This window comes from Euprymna scolopes, chromosome 41, assembly GCF_053919585.1.
Source record: "Euprymna scolopes isolate OS-2025 chromosome 41, ASM5391958v1, whole genome shotgun sequence".
Classification (NCBI taxonomy): Eukaryota; Metazoa; Mollusca; class Cephalopoda; order Sepiida; family Sepiolidae; genus Euprymna; species Euprymna scolopes.
In genome coordinates, this window is record NC_136522.1 from 35,187,513 (window position 1) to 35,208,813 (window position 21,301).

At 37.1% G+C, this 21,301-nt stretch overlaps 1 long non-coding RNA gene across 1 annotated transcript in view; it reads right to left on the reverse strand.

Moving 5' to 3' along the window:
- Window positions 1–17,610: 17,610 nt before the first annotated feature.
- Window positions 17,611–21,301, reverse strand: part of LOC145266470 (uncharacterized) — a 13,561-nt gene continuing 9,870 nt past the window's right edge. Inside the window, exon 3 of the long non-coding RNA XR_013864721.1 lies at window positions 17,611–17,916. This is a non-coding gene — a long non-coding RNA (uncharacterized LOC145266470). The remainder of the gene's footprint in view (window positions 17,917–21,301) is intronic.

The window sequence follows — 21,301 nt, forward strand, 5'->3', positions numbered from 1 at the left end:
GTTTAAGCTTTTTTTGTCAGTCTACTAGAAGGAATTCAGTTGATTACAACACTTTCTGCGTGTTCTTTACATTACAATAGTACAACCCTGAATCCGACGACGCAATACTACACCGTTCAATACGGTAAAACTGAAACGAAGCTGCTCTGGTTGAAAAGGGCGCCATTTTCTTCTTATTCATGTTTATATCGATTCTTTGCTTTAAAAACTAAAGTAATTATGTGTTTACTTTTTAATATCCCATTTTGCTGTTTCGGATTATTTTTCTAAAGTAAGTAAAGCTTCATTATTTTTCAAAACTGTTTTTGTTTCTTTGTTTTTCAATATTTCGTCGATATTATTTAGTAAGAGTGTTTAGCAGAAAAGCCAACAAACGACTACCCGAAAAAATAAATATACAAGAAATAAATGTTACCATAGTCAATAAAAGTTCAGTTCATGTTTTTTTGTTTTGAAATAGTTTTTAATGCTCTTTACTTGAAATTTGAGGCGATAACTACTTAAATGAATTTTAATATAAACTATACATGCCATAATCGAATATTCCTCAAGCACAAAATAATGGAAAATAGTAAAATATGTTTATAAATATTCCTTACGTTGACGGAACTCTCTTAAATTGTCAACACAAAATGCTCAGGTGCCCCACTTTCAAATTGAAAACGGGGCTTTCCATTTCAAAGTCGCAGCCATTTTGATTTTTTTTAAACCGGTTCGTGAATTAAAATTTTTTTTTTTACAAACTACTTAAAAATAGAAACCAATGAACTTTTCTACCATAAAAGTAACTTTTATTGACTATGGTAACATTTATTTCTTGTATATTTATATTATTATATATATGCCATTTTCTCTTTGTAAGGAAACATCATTTTGTTGGTCACTCTTGGCTACGAATGGAAACAAAGTTGATATAAAAAATATATTTTCGCGAAAATTATCTTTACTTTCATTATATTTTGCTTAGGGTAAAATTTTTGAGTATCAAAACCTATCTCTTTACAACCCCCTCCTTTTCATAATCTGTCATACTTTCATCAATCACAGTCCATTTTCTGTAGTCTGTTTTTGAACCCAGTCAATGACGGGTGCTTCTGCTAGTTTATATATATATATATATATATATATATATATGTGTGTGTGTTTAAATGAGTGGGATCACCAATAATTGTTTAGGTCATTGAAATAATTTTTTAGACAGTTTTAACGCGTTTCGAACGTTCTTGTGTTTTTTAAAGTGTCCTCTTCCAAAAATGTTTGTAAAATATTCAAAATGTAAAATATTTTAAATGTAGCGTAGCGTTTTTGCTGACCATTTTGATAATAGAAGATATTCCCAAATGAGAAAATTTCTAAATGTTTCTAAATGTTTTCATGAGTGTATTTCTCGCCTTCCCTTGTTTATTGGGATCAGTGCATGGTCACTGAATGTTGTTCTTTTCTTTTTTTCTTTTCTTTTTTTTCTTACTTGTGTGGAGGTGTGAGGTGTATTAGTGCCTGGTCATATAAATGTGTCTGTGTACGTGTGTTTGCGTGTGGAGGATGGTGTGTGTTGTGTCTGCACAAATAATTAACAAGAACAGGAAAGTAAAGGTATAATAATAATATATTAGGCAGAAAGTTATATACGTATTTACATGTCTTCAGATATACTTCAGTTGGAGATATTCCGGCAGGTGGCGTGTTGCATGTCTTACTGGAGGCAACATGGGCGTCTTGCCTATTTGGCGGTCGTTGCAGAACTCCCCCGGTATTGGTGATTGATACCTTTATATATCTCACTCACCCACCTATGTTAATTAGTGGGCGTCTCCTCAACACCCCCCTCCCAAGATTTGAAGTCGTGTTGATTTCAATATTTTTTCTCTTGGGGTTCATTATAATTGGTTCTGTAAACTTTCTTTCCCTTCCTGATCGTCTCAGTTCGGGCATCGTTTGTGGTGGTTCGATATCAAACGCTTCGTTATAGTATATTAATTGGATCTTCCTTTTCATCAGGTTTGTCATGTTCGTCTTTTATATGACGTTTTCTCAATTGATTTTGATGTCTTTTGTGTATCCCTTTTGGCCCTTTTATCATGTAGACCAAGTCACCGATACGTTTATCTACCGTACCAAACTCCCAATATGAAATATTATTTTTCATACATTTAAAATATACACGATCACCAGGTTTAAACCTTTTACGAGATGTGTGCGTAGTTTGATGGACGATTGCTTGCTTTGGTATTAATTTATTAAATGGTGATTTTATTTTTCTAGCAAACATTAATTCTGCTGGCGATAATTTCGATGGTGTATTTTGATTCTTAGTTATCCTGTATATTTACAGGAATTGTTGTAATGCTTTATCCGTCGGGGTCCCTATTGATTTTCTAAGTGCACGCTTTATCGTGTCTACGGACCTTTCCACTAATCCGGTGGTGTAGTTATATGTTTTACCTGAAAAGTGTCACAAAAGTCCTTGAAATCACTTGATGTAAATTGTGTTCCGTTATCTGTGACTATAATGTCTGGCACACCAAATGTGCAAATATTTCATGCAGAAAACCTATTGTGTTATTTGTCGTCGGGTTCTTGAAATGCTTTACTTCAGACCATCTGGAAAAACTATCTACTACGATTATGTAGTATTGTCCTTCGGTTGGTCCAGCAAAGTCTATATGAATGCGTGACCATGGACGATCGGTGGTGCCTTTGCAGCTAACGCACAACCTTTACACTTATTAGTTAGTGCAATATCCACATCCATGTTACGCCAGTAAACGTAACTCCGCATAAGTGCCTTCATCCTATTTATACCCGTATGTATGAAAATCACGTAAGAATAAAACATCATTGCATACCGAAAATATGCTTTGCGTTTTTCATCATTTTCCCTTTATGTCTGTGACGACATCGTCATTTTCAGCCTCCCTTTTTATATCGGTTAACGTGACTGGTAATTCTTTTATTATATTCGCCACTATGTTTTTTCCTCATAATTGGAACATATAGCTGCAATTACTGACTCCATTTTCGGTATAAGCCTTGACAGGCCATCGGCATGACCTATTTTTTTCGAACCCAGATGTTTTATTTGAAAGTCATAATTTAGCAAGATCGTACCCCAACGGAGTAGGCGATTTGCCGTATATACTGTCAAGCCCTTTTTTGAGCCGAAGATTGTCAAAAGGGGCTTGTGATCTGTTTCCAGTATAAATTGCCTCCCGTACAGGTAATGGTGGAATTTCACCGCGAAAATAATGCTTAACCCCTCTTTTTCTATTTGAGATTAAGCCTTTTCAGCCGGAAGTAGTGTCCTTGAGGCGTGAACTATAAGTTTCTTCGATCTATCTGGTAGGATATGCTGTATACATGCTTCTATACCATACGAGCTCTCGTCGCTCGCAACACTTATTTCTAATTTTGGGTCGTAATAGGTTAAAAATAGATCGGACGTCAGCGTCTTTTTAATTTTCTCAAATGCGTCTTGACATTCTTTTGTCCATATCCATGGTTTTTCTTTCTTTAATAACTCGTTAAGCGGAGCTCTTAGGGCGTGCATTCATTTGATAGATACTTCGTAGTAGTTTGCGAGACCTAAGACACTCTTTAGAGTCGTCACGTTATGTTGTGCCGTCTTTATTTATTATTTGCCCTAAATATTTGATTTCGTCTAAACAAAATTCGCATTTGTTTTCTTTCACATTGAATCCGTATTCATTTATTCTTGTGAATACTTCTTTTAGATACTCTTGGTGTTCACTTATGGACGCGCTCCTAATGATTATGTCATCCAGGTATGCACAAGCACAATCTATTCCATTCAGCATTGTATCCATTGCTTGTTGGAAAATCGCCGGCGCGACTTTGATCCCGAAGGGTAGACAGTTGAATTTGAACAACCCTTTGTGTGTGTTAATACATAATATCTTTGAGCATTCTTCTTCCATCGGAATTTGTAAATAAGCGTCGGACAAATTATTTTTTGAAAAATTTTGCCCCCAATTAGTCTAGCAAAGATCTCCTCAGGGCTTGGTAAAGGGTAATGGTGGTCTTTTAATTCATCGCTTAGGCCCGTAGAAAAGTCTGCAAAGACTCGAATTTGTTCCGACTTTTTTTTTACGTACACCGTAGGGGCTGCCCAGATACTAGTTTCGATATTCGATAAGATGCCTGTTTTTTCGAGTCTATCTAGCTCGCTATTTATTTTGTCTAAACCGGCGAACGGTACATTCCGTTTTTTTTTCTTAAGCACCGGTGTTGCATCCTTTTTTAGCTCGAACAAAGCCTTACATTTATTGTATCTTCCCAGTCCAGTAGTAAATATTCCTGGGGATTTCTTTTTTTTAGATCGTTTTTAATATTTTCTTATGTTGGGGTGCAACTGGTTATTTTTCTACAAAAAGCGTTGATTGGTCTATCCCAAAGATTGAATTTTTCAATCCAGTCAATTCCCAATAAGTTCTTGCTTTCTTTAATTACGAAGATTTTCAATTTCTTTTTTTTTTACACAGTGATCACCACTTATCAAGGCCCGGAAGCCACTCAGGGATAAGGGTTATTGCAAGTACATTACGTTAGTGTGGAGATTTGATGAAGTGTTTACTTAAGGGTGCTGTTCATTAGGAATTTATTAACGTTGGACTTGAACACATCCAAGTTGTAGTCCGGTGGGAAGCAGGCAGACGGAACAGAGTTCTACAGGCGTCAGTTCTAAGAAAGAATCTTTGTTCATGGAATCTGTGTTTTGATTTAGGCACAGATAAAGAGCGGGGAAACTTTTGACAGTAGATTCAGCTAGACGGGTGTTTTTCGTGAAAGATTGGCGAGGGGGGACCAGAGATTGGCGTTTAGACGAGCACCTGCCATGAAAATAACGATAAACGTCTCTTCTGTGGGAGAGAGGTTGCAGGGTAGAGAAAAGGGCATCTCCCACTAAGCCACGAAGTCTATTTTGTACTCTGTAAAGGCAGGATAGGCTGTTTTTAGCAGCTCCTGCCCAGATATGGCAGCAGTATTCCATCCTTGGACGTACTTGGCTTTTATATAGATAGAGAATTGCATCAGTAGTGAGATATCTTCTGGAGCGGTAGAAAGATCCCACCATCTTTCCAGCGACCTTGGCAACAGACTTGATGAACGTGTTCCATTTCAGATCAGGAGTAAAGATCAAACCCAGAAGCTTGTCAAAACACGGGTCCTCACCCAGACGAGAGCCATCCATCACAATTGATGCCAGATGGGGATCAGAGCGTTGATGATGTAAGGATAGGAGTTTGGTTTTAGATGCATTAAAGGTAACCAGCCACATCTCCCCCACTGAACCACGCGCTCGAGATCAGAGGAAAGAGTATCAGAGAGAACTTTGTCATTTACAGCCTTTGATGTGTTGCCGTAGATGGTCGTGTCATCAGCATAGATGTCAACGAATGATTTAAGTATGTGTTTAGGGAGGTCATTGATGTAGATCAGGAAGAGAGTTGGGCCCAGGATTGACCCCTGAGGGACTCCAGCATTTATATTGCAGGCCTCCGATTTTTGTCCATCTACCACTACTTTTATGAGCCTATCGGAGAGAAATGATTTAATGATTGAGAAAACATTTCCAGTTATACCGTAGCTGGAAATCTTGTGAAGTAAACCCTTATACCATACCTTGTCGAAGGCTTTTGATATGTCAAGAGCAATTGCCCTAGAAAGGAAGCCTTTGTCAAGAGATTCACTAATCATGTGGGATATAACCGTCTACGTCGTGCCATTTAAATTAATGGGCAGGATGACCTCTCCTTCGAATTTTATTTCATCTTCTGTCACTGTTCGTGCACCATTACTTGACTTTTGAAGAGTTGGTTTACCCAGCTTTTTCCAAGTGTTGACGTTTATTAACGACAGATCCGATCCAGAGTCAAGCTAAAATTTCACTTGTTTATCGAAAATATTTACTGATACATATTTTCGTAAATTATTTTCCCTTTGTTGTTTGTTCTCATTTGGTGTACTTTATTTTTTGTTCTGCAGCAAACACTCTTATGTCCAACTTTATCGCAATTGTAGCACCTGATATTTTTGTAATTTCATCACATCTTCTGCAATTATTACCTGATACTATCTTTTTATAATTCCTTTGCTTATTATCGTAATTTCGTTTTCTGTAGTTATTATATTAACTATTATCGTAATTTCGTTTTCTGTAGTTTTCGTTTTCTGTATAATTTGAGTATTTATAATTTGAGTATTTTTTTGAATTTTGACTAGTCTCAAAATTTCTTTGTCCTGAGTTTCTGAAAGTTTTTTTTAATCTTCCTAATGTACGCCGCTCCTGCTTCTTCTATATCTCTGGAATCTTTTTTTAGTGATACTGCCCTTTGGCAATCTTCTTCTAATTTATGCAATGCCAGGCCTTGTTCTGTCTCTAATTTTGAGAGAACGCGTCTTCGGATCTCTGAATTTTTTGTGGATACTAGACCCTGTGCAAAGATTAAGTATTTGAAATCGTCCACCGTGAGTTCCGATAATTTGAAGTTGTCGCAGTTTTTATTTACTACTGACGCGTATGTCAGGCAGTCCTGCTCATCAGTTTTCTGAAGATTCATACAAGACCATCTCTTGTGGAAAAGAGACATGTTCGGTCCGAATAACTCCTTAAGAAGCTTTACTGTCTCAGCGAAATCTAACTGATTCGTTCTCCTTGGTAATATGAAATCAACAAATTTGCAATGTTCACTGGTAACAAGCTTTCGAAGTAATAAACTTACTTTCTTTCCATTTGGCCAGTTTCCGCAGTTTGTTTCGAAAATATCTTCATATCTCTTGAAGTATGCATCAAAAGTTTTATCCTCTTCTGGTAGGTATGTGAACACATCTATGCTGTTAACAATTGTTGTGTTGGAGTAGGTTGTATTACTTTCTTGTATGGAATTAGCTGTTAATCTTTCTAACAGTTCTTTCTTTTCAAGTTGCATCTGCGCGAACCTTTCTTCCTGCCTTTCTAGGCATTTTATGAGTCGTTCATTTTGTCTTTCGTCTTTTTCTGCGTGTAGCGCTTGCTGTTCTTTTTGTAGTATCTGCTGATTCTGCATGAACTGTGTCATTATTTTTGCAAATTCCTCCATCTTGTTTTTTCCAAAGATTAGAAAAATCAGTCTATTTTACTAATTCACTTTTTACAATAACTACGAACAATCGTTTTTAGGTTCGCCTTTTTTTTCTTTTTTTTTGTCAACTGAATTCTATCGATATATTACTTTTTGCGTTGAACCTTGCTTTTTCCCTTTTTCTATTGAGGGATAAAAAAATATATTTTATTTTTCTCTTAATCCGTTAAGTTTTGATTACGTACAAGAATTCTTTAAAAAAAATCCTTTCTTGGTACAGCTGAAAAAAATCACTTTTCTCCTTCAAGACAATTTGCATAAAATTAGTTCACGGTGTACTAGCGAAAAAACCCTTTTTTTTCTTTGACTTTCGTAGTCAGTTTGAAATGGTTATTGGTATTTTGCTTTCAAGTACCCAGTGTTCGGATATCTCGTTCGACAATTTTGTAGTTACTTTCGTTTGTTTTTCTTTTTTTCTTTGTTTCGACAGTGATAACTTCCCGCGTAAATTATTTTTCGAATACTGTTGCTGTGTCTAACAGTGAATTCCGAGTAATCTTTTTCAAAGTCCTTGATGTTACTATTGTGTTCAGCAGTAGATTTTTTTTTCTTCGAGTACTCCCCCCCCAATCTTTCTCGAGTAAGTATTTTTCGTACACCACTGTTGAGTTTAGTAGTGGATTTTCCCTCGTATGTCTTTTTTCGAATTCTCGACGCCACTGTTGTGTTTAATAGTGGATTTTATCCTGCATAAGTCTTTTTTCGAATTCTCGACGCCACTGTTGTGTCTGCACAAATAATTAACAAGAACACGGAAAGTAAAGGTATAACAATAATATATTAGGAAGAGAAGTTATATATATATTTACATGTCTTCATATATACTTCAGTTGGAGATATTCTGGCAGGTGGCGTGTTGCATGTCTTACTGGAGGCAACATAGGCGTCTTGCCTATTTGGCGGTCGTTGCAGAACTCCCCCGGTATTGGTGATTGATACCTTTATATATCTCACTCACCCACCTATGTTAATTACAACAGTGTGTGATTGCGCGCGTGTGTGTGTGTGTCCGTTTCTTTGTATTCGCTTGTGGAATGTGTGTTCTGTCTTATAGTTGAGAATTTATTTTTTGATAGTTGCTTGTCATTTAGTTTTGATTTTAAGATTTTAATTTCTTTCTATTGTAATTTTCATTTTAGTCTTAGTATTTTAGGATATTCATCATGTGTATAATTTGAAAATTACGTTTGTTAATATAAAGTATATATTTCAATATTATTCAATGACTAATCATAAAACTGACAGAACTCTTTTCGGTTACGTAGTATATATATATATATGTGTGTGTGTGTGTGTGTGTGTGTGTGTGTGTGTGTCTGTGTCTGTGTCTAAGTGTCTGTGTGTGTGTCTGTGTGTACCGGCGTTACCTGGTGGAAATATGACACAAAGCCAGAACAGAATTGGTAAAGGATCCTCCCCCAGAACAAATTATGGTTTTTAGTGGATGTCACTGACTGTCCTTGAAAATAGCAGGCAGTGGAGGCCATGGGGCAAATGAAATTATCTGGCTTCACTATCGGGCATTGTCTGGTCATGGCAGCTAGCAGAAGACGCTTGGCAATGGCAGCTAGCAGAAGACACTGGCTGTGATTTTCATCACTATTAGTGGCGATTAGTACTGGTTTGAAGTGATTATTTGCGTTTATTGGCGCTTTCTGGTGGGCACTGCCTGCCTTTGCAACTGGAACTCACTGGCGGCCATGATCAGTGTCGACTTCCATTGGAATTATTCTAACTGAAGTTCTCTGACTTTAACAGTTGGGCACTGGCATCTACTAGCTGTTGCAGACCTTGGCTGCCTTTACAACCGTCATTGTCGGTTCTCGGCATACAGTGTCGGTCACTAGCGGCTATGAGCATTATCGGATTCTATGAGACTGAAATAAAATTTAGGCGCTTATTTTTGTTTACTGACTTTCTCTACAATTATTGGTCATGACCAGTATCATTGGATTGCTCTGAAATAAAATCGAATGTGGTTATGCTCACTTCTTGACAGGAGCGTGCATTGGTGGACAAATCGCTTGTGTTCAAATGTCGGGCAGCGTCATCCATGGTAGTCATTGTTCTTTCAAAGTTAATGGAGCAGATTACCCAAACAATCGTTCATTTGATGATACAAGCATGAAATTTGGCATAAATATTCGCTGGATAGTAGATTTTAAGAAAAAAGTGCTGGCCACTTGAAATTCTAATATGGCGGCCATTTTCCAAGATGGCCGCCATAGGAGTCCAAATTTTGAAAAATTTCAGCATATTATTGTATAATACAGTGCGTTTATCGAGCTTAAGTTGGTTTTGTTGTCATAATATTACTCACTTTAAGCTCGTTCAGTGTTCTAGTGTTCCTGTAGAAGTTTGACAAGGGCAACTGCAAAGTTTAGTACAATGCAACCCAGTCTTTTTACATTTGCGCCTTCCACCACAGTCAGTCTTGTATCCACATTTTGTCAGTTCACTGCAACATTTTGAAATCGGTTCCAGTGAAGTCCACACAATTTTCCAAGAGTCATCTTCTTTTGACCATCCCCACTTTGAAGGACACTGAAGTTCTGGATCACGTATGACACTTTGTCCCCAAACATGACCTGCTTGATAGGCAGCTCTTTTGGCATGTTCCTTGAGTGCATTTTGAGTTGGTGGGATTAAGTCATATGACCTTTGCTTCCGTGCAAAAAGGTCAAGTCTTGCGTCATCTACCGATGAGGTTGCACTGGACCTATCATACATGAGAATTACATATTTCTCCAATACTTGTAGATCAGACTCCTCAATTTCAGATGGGCTGAGACTGAGTTTTGCAAATGTGGCTGAGACTTCATTAAATACATTCCATGTCTGCAAGGCTGTCTTTTTTCCCTTGCCATTGAAAGAAGATACAACATCACACCCTGTGAAGGCATGGAAGAACAACATTCCCTTGGATTTCTCTGGTCCTAGATTGGACACAAGGTCATGTATAGGAACCCAAGTGGTGTGTTCCCCCTTGCCGAATCTCACCCACATTTCTTGAAGACCAATTGCTGTGAGAGAAGGCATCATCGATATGGCAATTACTACAATGTCTGTGTCATTTGCATCAACCAGTACAGACTTGTAGCCCTCCTTAGCTGCATGCCAAGCATGTAAGAATATCCGTGTGTCGGCCTCCTCATGCGTACAGGGTGCCAATTCTTCTAAGCTGAAGTTGGTGTAATTGGCACTGGTAAGGACGATTTCCTCCCTAGTCACAAGGACTGCATTGCTTGTGGTCATTTCAGCTATGGCATCGGCAAGGAAGTGGAAGAGTTCTGATTTGTTAGTGCTGTCTCGAAGGAAGCTCTTCCAGTTTGTAGGCGGTTTGCTCTTTGCGGTAACTCTCCTCCTGATGGCCTTTCCACGTTTTGATCTAGCTTCTGACTTAAGGCTGGTCTTATGGTATACATAAAAAATGATATCTGTTCTCTTGTGAGTGTGGCTGTAGTTCTGCACCAAGGGAAGAATATCGTTTTGGGCATATTCCTCAAATGTCTTTGGTGTTTTTGGTGCAACAGCATTCACCAGTGAAGCCCCATCAACAATCAGTACATCAGATTCTGGCTTGGACTCTGGAAGCTGGACTTGCCCTTGGAGAATTTCCACAAGATCTGACTTGGTACTTGGACGTAGGTTACCATTCTTGCTGAGAGAGGGGGAAACGACTGGTTCTCATGCTTGAAAAATTCCTTTAGATCACAACCTCTAGTTTGGCAAGAGATGAAAAGGCGGGAAAACAGGTGGCAATCCTCCTTTAGCAGTTCTTCTCAGATTGTTTGCTTTGGCCAGTCCCCGTTTCGAAGAAATCTATGCTGTTCTTCTTGAGGGACTGGTAGAAATATTGACCATCGTTAAGTTTATCCATAAACGTTTTGAACTGTTCTTTCCCCTTCTGAAGATGTGTAGCAATACGTTCAGCCGCAGATGATTCTGCTATGTCCTTTGTGTCAAGGGTCAGCAGATCTCCTGTCACCTCAGTGAATGGATTGCCCATTTCCTCTAGGACCATGGTGAGCCTTTGAACCTTCTCAAGGAATGTCTTCTGAGCTGCAGGTGACTGTTCATGGTGACGAGTGTCACTCTTCACATCCTTACTCCCTGATGCTGTTTCATAGTCGGCCACCAACTTCCTTATTTCTGGCCCAGCCACCATCCATCTTCGAAGAGCTGCTGGATCTTCTGTCAGCCCAATAGCTCCACCATCTCCTTTGATGCTAGTATTATTTTGTTCGTGGGCTTGGTCAATGGCGACTGATGAGAAATGCCTGTCATATTTGTGAACTACAAAGTTTCCATTTTGGAATTGTTGTGCAACCTCTGGGTGTTGCCTCTCTAAGCTCATCATATCTCGAAGATGAACTGGAAACCATCGTGCATAATTAACACTGTTGTTTGCGAAGAAATAGGGTATCAGTTCTGCCAGAGATTCACGATACAATGCGAAATTTCCCTCTCTGAAAGCATGTATCAGTGTCAGAATGGTAAGCTTCATGTTCAGAATCAAGAACCAAAACTGAAACAGAGGACTCTCTTTACTGCGGAAGCCACACCACTCTTCAAAGGTGACAGTTTTCTCATCACTGTCTTGCTGTTCAACAAGATATGCACTGTAACCTTTCTTCAAGAGCTTGAATAAACTGCTTGCTGTAACCTGATGAGCTTGGCGAGTCTTTGTAACATTTGTAGCTGATAGAAATGAATCTGCAGAGCCTGAAGATGCTATTTCTGCCTCAACAAGTGCACCAGTCCATCCGCTGCCCTCTAACATTGACCCTATTGATTTAAAGGCTGTCATTTCAATATGTAGTCCACCAAACATTATTACAAACTTGTCCTCCCCATATATGTCTGGCCAATGCCACTGTATCTGTTTCGCCAGTGCATAGAGTGGCTGGTCTGCTGTTATAACGGGTGATTGTCCTGGGTTGAGGAACGACACAGTTTCCTTGATTTTGTCCATAGCATGCTTTATGGTGGCAACACTGTGTGCTTGATCTCGCAGAAGGGGCAGAAAAGTATTTATACTAGTCACAAATTCTGCTCTTTGGTCGCTTGCATGATGGGCAGACCATGTTACATTTGGTGAACCATCTACATCAGTGGTATTATGGACCTTTTCCAACCATTCATTTTCAAGCTTGACCTCCTCTTGGAAAAGACTGGGATATGGAAGTGAAAAGTCATCACGGATGCTTGGTTCTGGATTCTTCTTACGGAAGAAGGCTGGTGGAATATTTGTATATGACTCTGGAAGATCCAGGACCTTCTTCGTCCGACCTTCTGCAACATTGGCCAAGATGCGTGCTTCTCCTACATTATCTGAACTTGGGTGCTGGAACATTGAAATACTTGCACCATGGAAAGATGTGCTTGATGTTGTTGCTGTTGGGTTGTGATCTATGTTATCTACAGCAGATGTTGTGAACAGCCCTTTCCTCAAATTTGGTGGACACACGACATCATCTTCTACATATTGCTTTACAACAGTCTCACCCAACTGTCCTGATATTTCCAAAACTCTGTCATAAGATATGCTTATTCCATTCTCATGCAGCTTGTCGATCAGTTGTCTCTTTCTTGTCTTTTCAAAAACTTTCATTCCAACATAAACAGCAAATGGTGTTTCACGGTCTTTGGCATGTCTTTGAGATTTCGAACCTTTCCTGTACTTTGAGTAACAGTTGAAGTGCAGTAGTTGAGCAATGGCCACATCTGACTGCACAATACCATGATTCAGATGGGACCTTATGTCCACCCCATGCTCAATACTGCAAACAAACTGCAGAAGTGCCTGGGGAACGGCTTCCTCTCCAAACCCTTCTTGAAATGCCTGGCTGAATTTTGTCTTGTGAGCCAGCATCTCTTTCCGGATGATATCAGCAGCTTTAGCCAGATAAATGGCTTCACTGTACTTGCTAGCATCAGATAGAATGGTGCTTACATCTTTTCTGAATGCAAGAAGGACATCTCGCCCTTTCTTATGTGCTTCAAGCTCAGGGATCCTAGAGAGTAACTGCTCTTTTAATCTGGTAGAATTGACCTCTGGGGATTCCACACCTAGTTGTTGCAGCCGACGCTTGTAAAGTGAGGCTAGATCAGCAAGTCGAAATATCACTGGTGTTGTTTCTGTACCGGTAACCATGCTATCCATGATGTAGATCACAAGCTCTAAAAATGCTAGGGGGTAAACGTCTTTCCCTTGACCGCTGTCATTCTCCTCTTGCTTCATGACATTAAGATGTGCTCGCTCTGAGTTGTATAACTGTGCCAAGCATCGAGGGTGATACTTCAGCTCTTGGGCAACAACATCACCAGCACTTAACTTTGCTAGGAGCTTTCCATTGTTTAGGGTCCGGGCACACTGATTAAGCCTTTCATTCAGCTGCATGGTCATTACATGTCTTAAATTTGATATTTCATCCTCTTCTTCACATAAGAAGCACTGTACCTCTGGAGGGTCTGAGGTCCTTTGTCTCTTCTCACGGTTCTCTTCTGTGCCTGATGTACTGGGGGTTATTTTCCTTTTCTGTCCTCTTGACAGCTTTGTGTTATTGAACAATAGTCGGCAGCTTTGGTGATATTTTGCTTTATTTCGTATCAGTGTGGCTTCTATGCTTCTCCTTCATCTAACCGTGCTGGATTAAAGGGTATTGGCATATCATTAAGGGCATTAAACAAAGGCACATTTTTTGCAATTTTCGCATATCCAGCATGGTCCTGTTTCCTCTGGAATGAGCTAAGAGGTGAAATTAGAGTTTCATCTCTTTTGTCAACCTGACAAAGGCAACATTTACTCCAGTCAGTTTGCTGTCTAGTTTTGGCATCCATCATAAGAGTCGTTGAAGTGGTGTAGGCCGAGGGTTTATCCTTTTACCACCTTACCACCTTTGCTCACTTTGATGTATGGGATACAGTTAGGTTCATGCTGCTGCCCTACACCTAACCCGATCATTCATCCAATATCATTTAAATCCCGTGCGATCTGTACACCATCCGGATAACAATAAAGCCCCTGTCATCCTTGGCTCGGCTCTCCCGCGCTGGCACATCCTGTCAATCCAGGTGCGGCTATCCAACCTTAGGGGCTGGCTAGATAGCATTTGGGATACTAAACTGGAGTTTAGCTGATATTGAACCCCATGCTGAGTTCCACAGCAGTGTCTGTCACCAGTGTGCCCTGGTAGTGAGCGACATACACTCTCGTCATAATATTCTGCAAAATTCTCCTTCTGTGGAAAAAACGGCGGTACTTAATTTGATCCTTGTGAGATGTGCCGCCTTGGTCACAATTTCTCAATGGGTTGATTCAGGGGCTTGTATGGAGTGAGGAAGGTAACGGAATTAAGAACACCTGATTTCTTCAGGATGGCTAGCATGGTTTGTAAGCCTTTTGGGGGCATTTTATAGGCAAAAACAGGTTATCCACTTTGTCATCCTTGCATTAGCAGTCCTTTTTAGGCATAAAAGTTGGAAAAAATGAACGTTTATGGAAATTTGTGGTTTGCTGGCGGCCATCTTGAAAAAAATGGTCGCCATATTGGAATTTTTGATGGCCAGCACTTTTTTCTGAAAAAGTAACTTAGAGACTATTGATGCCAAATTCCATGCTTGTATCACCAAATGAACGATTCTGGCAAAAAATCACATTAAGCTGCTCCACTAAGTATTGTTACTTTATTGCAGAGGCGGGCACTGGCGTTTTTTAGGCTGTTACTGCTTTATTAAAGAATAAATACTGTGATATTTTGTAGATGTGATGTTCCAATTCAATGTAACTGTATACGGTATAATAATAATAATAATAATAATAATAATAATAATAATAATAATAATAATAACAACAACAACAACGCTAGGATATGTTTTTATTAAATTGCTAGGTGAAAGTACCGAATAGTTCTAAATCCTTGTCGGTATTCCACATAAGCACATTAAGAACAAAATAGAATTCTTATTTTTTTAAAATACATAATCAAATTGTCCTGGAGTGAAGCTATTGTTCACAAGTAATACTTGATTATATTTTTACATAAAACAATCAAATGCAGACGTTTTACTGTCAATTTATTACTTTTTTTTGCAAATTTATGTTATTATTATGAACCATATGGTATGCCTTCGTGAATGTTTTTTGTTTATGTTAAAACATTTAAAGACAAAATACTAGTTAAAAACAGTTAAACATTGTTGCCAGTGGTAATTATTAAAAAAAAAATCGGGTTTCCGGTTTGGTAAAAGGAACATTACTACACCATTAATAATTTTGCAACTAAGACCTCTTATTTGCCGACTACTGAAAATAACAATATATACTAGAACAATAATAGTAACACAAATAATAACACAATAATAATAATAATAATAATAATAATGATGATAATAATAATAACAGTATTCATGCAATGTATGAACTATATACGGCAATCGCTGTGTCTATACAAACATAACACTAGAAATATTAAAATGTAACTAATAATATTAATAACTATAATAATAAATAATAATGTAACGAGATATAAGGTGTTTTTGAAGGCTTCACAATGCAGGAATGTACAGTCGTTGTAAGTAGATAAATAAACAAATAATAAATAATTCAATAATATTCTTTTATTTATCTGATTGATTTGTTTTTCCTTTCCTTTTTTTCAACTGTAATTGGTATTTATCGCATAGGTCATTTCGGGTGCAACACTCATCGTCAGTGAAGAAACGTGTATCCACTCTCTAATCTGTCAACTGTAAAGCGGCTGTTGTTTAAATTTTTCTAATAAATTCGAACGCTGTTAAGTTTGAATTAATTACGTTAACTATTAAGGGGAGGCAATTCTATTTCTTACTTTTCTATAGATTTTCTGATCTAGGGAAAGTAATTATAGATTTCTGTTTAAATTATGGTTAGATCTAAGGAAAATTTTATCCATTTATCTATTCATTTGTTTAGATTACGTTAGCTGTTAAGAGAGGTAATTCTATTTTTTCTGTCGATTTTCTGATCCAGGGAAAGTAATTCTATATTCTTGTTTAATTTTCTGGTTTGATCTGGTCAAATAATTATATATATTTATTCATTTATTTAATATATTTATTTATTTATTTTTTTTTTGCTGTATGAATTATCACTGAGGCCGTATTATGGAAGTAACTAGTCTGTTTGTGTCTTTATTAGAAATAAGTTAGATTTTTCTGTTTTACTATCAATTTCTGGTTTTAATTTCTCAGTCAGTATTGATTCTTTTAATCTGATTTTAATTTCCCCGATTCCTATCATTTGCTAAAATTTTAATGATTATGTTTTTATCGGGATTATGTTTTCCAGGCGCGTGTTTATAGGAAGACGATGTAATGCGTTCCTTAATTCGGATATGTAACGGTCCTAATGAACTTCAGATATATGATTCATTACATATTTTACATTGAATTTGATATACTGAATATATGTTTATGAATGTGTTATGCGAAGGTAACGAATACCCATAATAGTCAGATTTAGGTATTTAAGTCAGCATATTTGCAGGAATTATATTTATTTTACGATACGATAGTGTTGATACTGTTAGGTGAAAGTACAATACAGGCAAGAACAGTAGCGTAACTAATAGGAGTATTAACAGTACAATAAAAAAGCAATAACAAACAAAATATTAGCAATAACAGAACAAATAACGGTTACAGTATTAATAATAGCACTAATAGTAGTTAGACAATGTAAGTTTTGTGTCAATGAAATTGGTATTTGTCGTGTTCGAAAATACGAACTGTTTAGCAAAATAGATAGTACCATATTATTAATATAGAGGAAAAATGTAAACAAAACATGACGAAAGTTAGGTTTTCCGGAAAAAGGTGGTCTTGTAAAGTGCGCACTAAGTATCTGTTAATAGACAATATAGTTTGTTGTTCGTGCAAGTGTATTCTAACTGTTTGAAAATTGCTTATTCCGTTATTCCGTAATCCTAACGCAAACTGGTCTGAAAACTGGCCGGTATGATTGCAGAAAGATTCTTATTTGTAGCCTTGTTGGCGAAAGAAGTAATGTGAAATGTATGGAAACAAAAACGAAACACGAACGGCGTTTTTGTTAGACACTGCGCCTAATTGAAAGGACCCTCCTGTTAGGTCGAGGAGAGGCAAGAGGAGAAAACAATTAGTGAATGAAAATCGTGCTACCACAGTTAAATATGACTTATTAATAATATGGAACGTGACTATCCTAGGGATTAATACAAGATTGTTTTATAACAGATGAAAATGAATGATAGGTTGCGCAAAACTGACAACAGATATTCGCTAGTAATTGTAAAGTAGTTGTATAGTATTTGTTTAGTCCGACCATATTGCATTTTATATGTTTGCAAAGCTATAACAGCTTTTGTCGAAGGGGAATAATATATATCTTCATATTGGTCTATTTTTTCTTTTTACTTAAAAAAATTTCTTAATGAGCAAAACAATATAATTTGTTTTAAACAACTTTTATTGAATAAAAATCCTTCACCTCTTGTTCTTCACCTCTTCACCTCTTCACAAACAGGTCTTTTGTCCGTGTTGAACTTTTTTCAAAAAAATAGTTTTCGACTTTAAATTTTCATTTTTTTGTCTCTTTCTTCATTTACGTTTCTGGGTGACGGCGATGTTGCATTTGCGGTATGTCTCGAAGCTCTTGTCTGTGAGACATCGATATGTGAACCGGTTGCCGTAAAATTCGCCGCACGCCTCGCAGATCCCGGCATACGTTAACAGCGATACGCCTTTCGGAATTGATCTGAAAGAAAATAAAAATAAATTTATCAAGGCCCAAAAGCTACTCGAGTGTAAAGGTTTACGATATTGTCAGTTGGCAATGAACAGCGTCTTTTGAGAGAATTGGAAACGATAGACACAATAATCACAATTTGATAATTTAAGAAGACAACCCAACAAGAATTTGTCACATTAGACTTGTAAACGGCCAAAGTCAGCTATCAAGCAGCCCCATGCTACTGTATTCCACAAATGGGAAGTTCTTGAAAAGAAATTTTGTTCATCGATGTTCCGTTTAGTTTTACACAAAACAAAAAAAGAAAATTCTTTATAATGGTTGTAGCTAGACGGGGTTTGCTGTGAATCTTTTACGGGGGGTGGGACAGAAATTGATGCTCAGTTGAGAATTATCATAACAATAATGATAGAGTAAGTAAAAACTTGCAGTGTGTATTCTGTTAAAAGGCACGAGAAGAAATCATTAACCCCACTAGATTCCGGTGTTCATTTTGTATTTTCTCAAAAAAAATAATTCTCTGAACGACACTTCCCCTGATATGACACGCATACTTCATTTCAGGGTGTATGTAACTCTTATATACAGATCTGGAGATATAGGTTTTGGAGCGACAGAATGATTCAACCATTTTTCATGTGTCGAGAATTTGTTTCCGGTCGAGTAGAATATAATCGCTCTTAACTTGCTTATGAAACAAATCGCTCTGTATGGATTTTACCAACTGAAATAATAAAAGTAAGTAATTATTAGTAACAAAATCTTGTGTTTTCGTTTGAATGAGAACCGCTTTGTTGCAGATAGCTGGACACATGTACTGGCATGTGCCGAAATTGAACACGTATTGATTGTGGGTGAAACATAATAAAAAAGATGATTGGATGCCATAATGATGACGCACCCAACCACATGTGTTGCGAGTGACATAAGGTTAGATTCGTCTTCTTTCATAATCTTAAAAACAGGAAAACAAATCTATAGAGATTTCCTATTACCTAAAGTCTTTTTAAATGAGTAGACTCTTCTTGAGATGAGTTAGGGTTAGAGTTAGGGTTAGGGTTCAGAGCATCCTCGGTTCGTCTCTATAAATTCCAGCACAATACGTCATGAGCAAAATACATCCCCTCGATATTGAATGATCAGTCATGCACGGTGAAGAGCCATATGCTGCACTAGGAAAATTTGTTAACATCGATAGGCAGAGGCAGGACACAGCGGATCTAGAGGAATAAACGTTCAATTCTTCATGAATAGTTGTATCGTGGTGACCATCGAAAAATGGATACATTTGCAGAGAAAACATCGCAGATTTGCATAAGATCAAACTTGGCAACGAGAGGTTGCGCGGACCCAGTTATTTGAAAAGTATAAAGGTGAGGAGCTGTATACGTGTACATCTCGAAAAGTTATACCTTTTTAAAACTCTTCAGTGTAATCATCTAAACCACAAATGTAATGACACAGGAAAAATGTCGACCGCTGGGAAGAGTTTTGTTCTCAAGCAGATGGCGAAGCTCTTTGGAGTATGCCTATGGATGAATATACTTTACTTAAATAGCAATTGATCACGCCTATAAGGTATAGTAGACCTTCCGTAAATTTGAGTTTTCTGTTTTTTATTTAAAACGAAGCTAACACACCCATAGGAACCTGCATTCCAAATATGCAATTGTTTTTTCTGAGGATTAAACATTGACAATTAATGCGTAAACCAATGAACACACACTCACACAAACAGATCTTTGTTATATATATATATATGCACTAGCATAGTTACTCGGCGTCATACGGAATTTTTATTTCCATAAAGTACGTTGATTGCAGGAAAAAATGAAACTGCGTAATTTTGCAATTTGAAATGTTTATGTTCATTTTAGAACAAAACCAAAGTAAAAAATAATTATACTCATTGTAACATGTATAATTATTTTATTGCAACAGGTATAATTATTTTATTGTAACAGGTATAATTATTGGTTCCCCGAGAAAAGGAGAGGGAACCTGTAAATTCACGCTTGTCCGTTCGTCCGTTCGTCCGTTCATCTGTCCGCACGTTTCTCAATAACTACGCCTTGGAATTTTTTGAAGTTTTGCACAAACATTAAGCATGATATGAATAAAAAGTAACAGAAAGGATTTTCCGGGAAAACACCGGTCCCCCCCAGGGGTGCCTTTTGGGTTAAAATGGCTAAAATTGACACTTTTGTGCTTATTAAAAAAACAAATGATGCCTTGGATTTTTAAAAACTTTCTGAAAAGTTGTAACTAACCGATTTCTATATAATTTTGTTTGTCTATATTTCGCAATAACTCTTGAGTGTGCACCAGGGGCTCTTTTAGAGCTAATAAAAACACTCCATTTTGGGATTATTTTACTATATTTGTCCAAACTATTCTGTGTATGTTTATTTAGGCTTATTGCATGATGCAGAACTCAAATTTACACATGTTAAGGCCTAAAACTACACCGTTTGTTCATTTTCACCAGGATTTGACGTTCCCTGTGGACTTTTGGGGCTAAATGGTGGGGGGGGGGAAGCATTGCTGAACTTCGTCATTTTTTTATGCCTTCTTCACTGCGCATTCACGGGGGACCATGCATGCTTTATTTGTTTTTATTTTGATTTACTTTGATGATTTATTTTAATAAATTATACCCAAAAATAATCATATGAGATGGAACTCATCAACTCATAAACAATCATCATCATCATCATCATCATCATCATCATCATCATCATCATCATAAACAGTATACTAATTGACTGAACAACCAAATCAATTCTTGCTCTCTCAAAGTCGGATATTGCAGAGCATTCTTTCTACCTTCTTTCCTTCTCTTTCTACATTATCTTTATCCCCTACCAGCCAAAAGTGACAAAAGAAAGGAAAGAAAGCAAAAAGGATAAATCTAAACTTATTTTTCCTCTTTTAAAAACAGACCAGTTATTTTTTTTCATCTCATTTTTCCTTCTTTTTCCTTTCGCCAACCAAAAACAACGAAAGAAAGAAGAGAAAGAAAGCGAACTCTTTTTTTTTTTGCCAGTGAATATCGAAAAGTTCGCATATTAAATTAGTACCTGATAATTTAAGTACAGCTATTAGATTTTTTTTTTAGTGTTACGGTGACAATTCTTGCCTTTATTTATGACTAATAAAAAAAACTAAAATATTAATCAGCATTAAATATAAAAATCAATAAAATTAATTAATCATATTTATTTCTGTTTTTAACAATACAGAACAATATTTGACTTTAGAGGCGGAACCTGTAGCAAAAAGATATAGATCACAAAAGAACCGGCAAAAATTGACTTTATATATAAGAAACTACAAGGAAAGTAACGTATTTTTAAGAGCTTGTAACTGATGACTTAAATATAATTTTTTA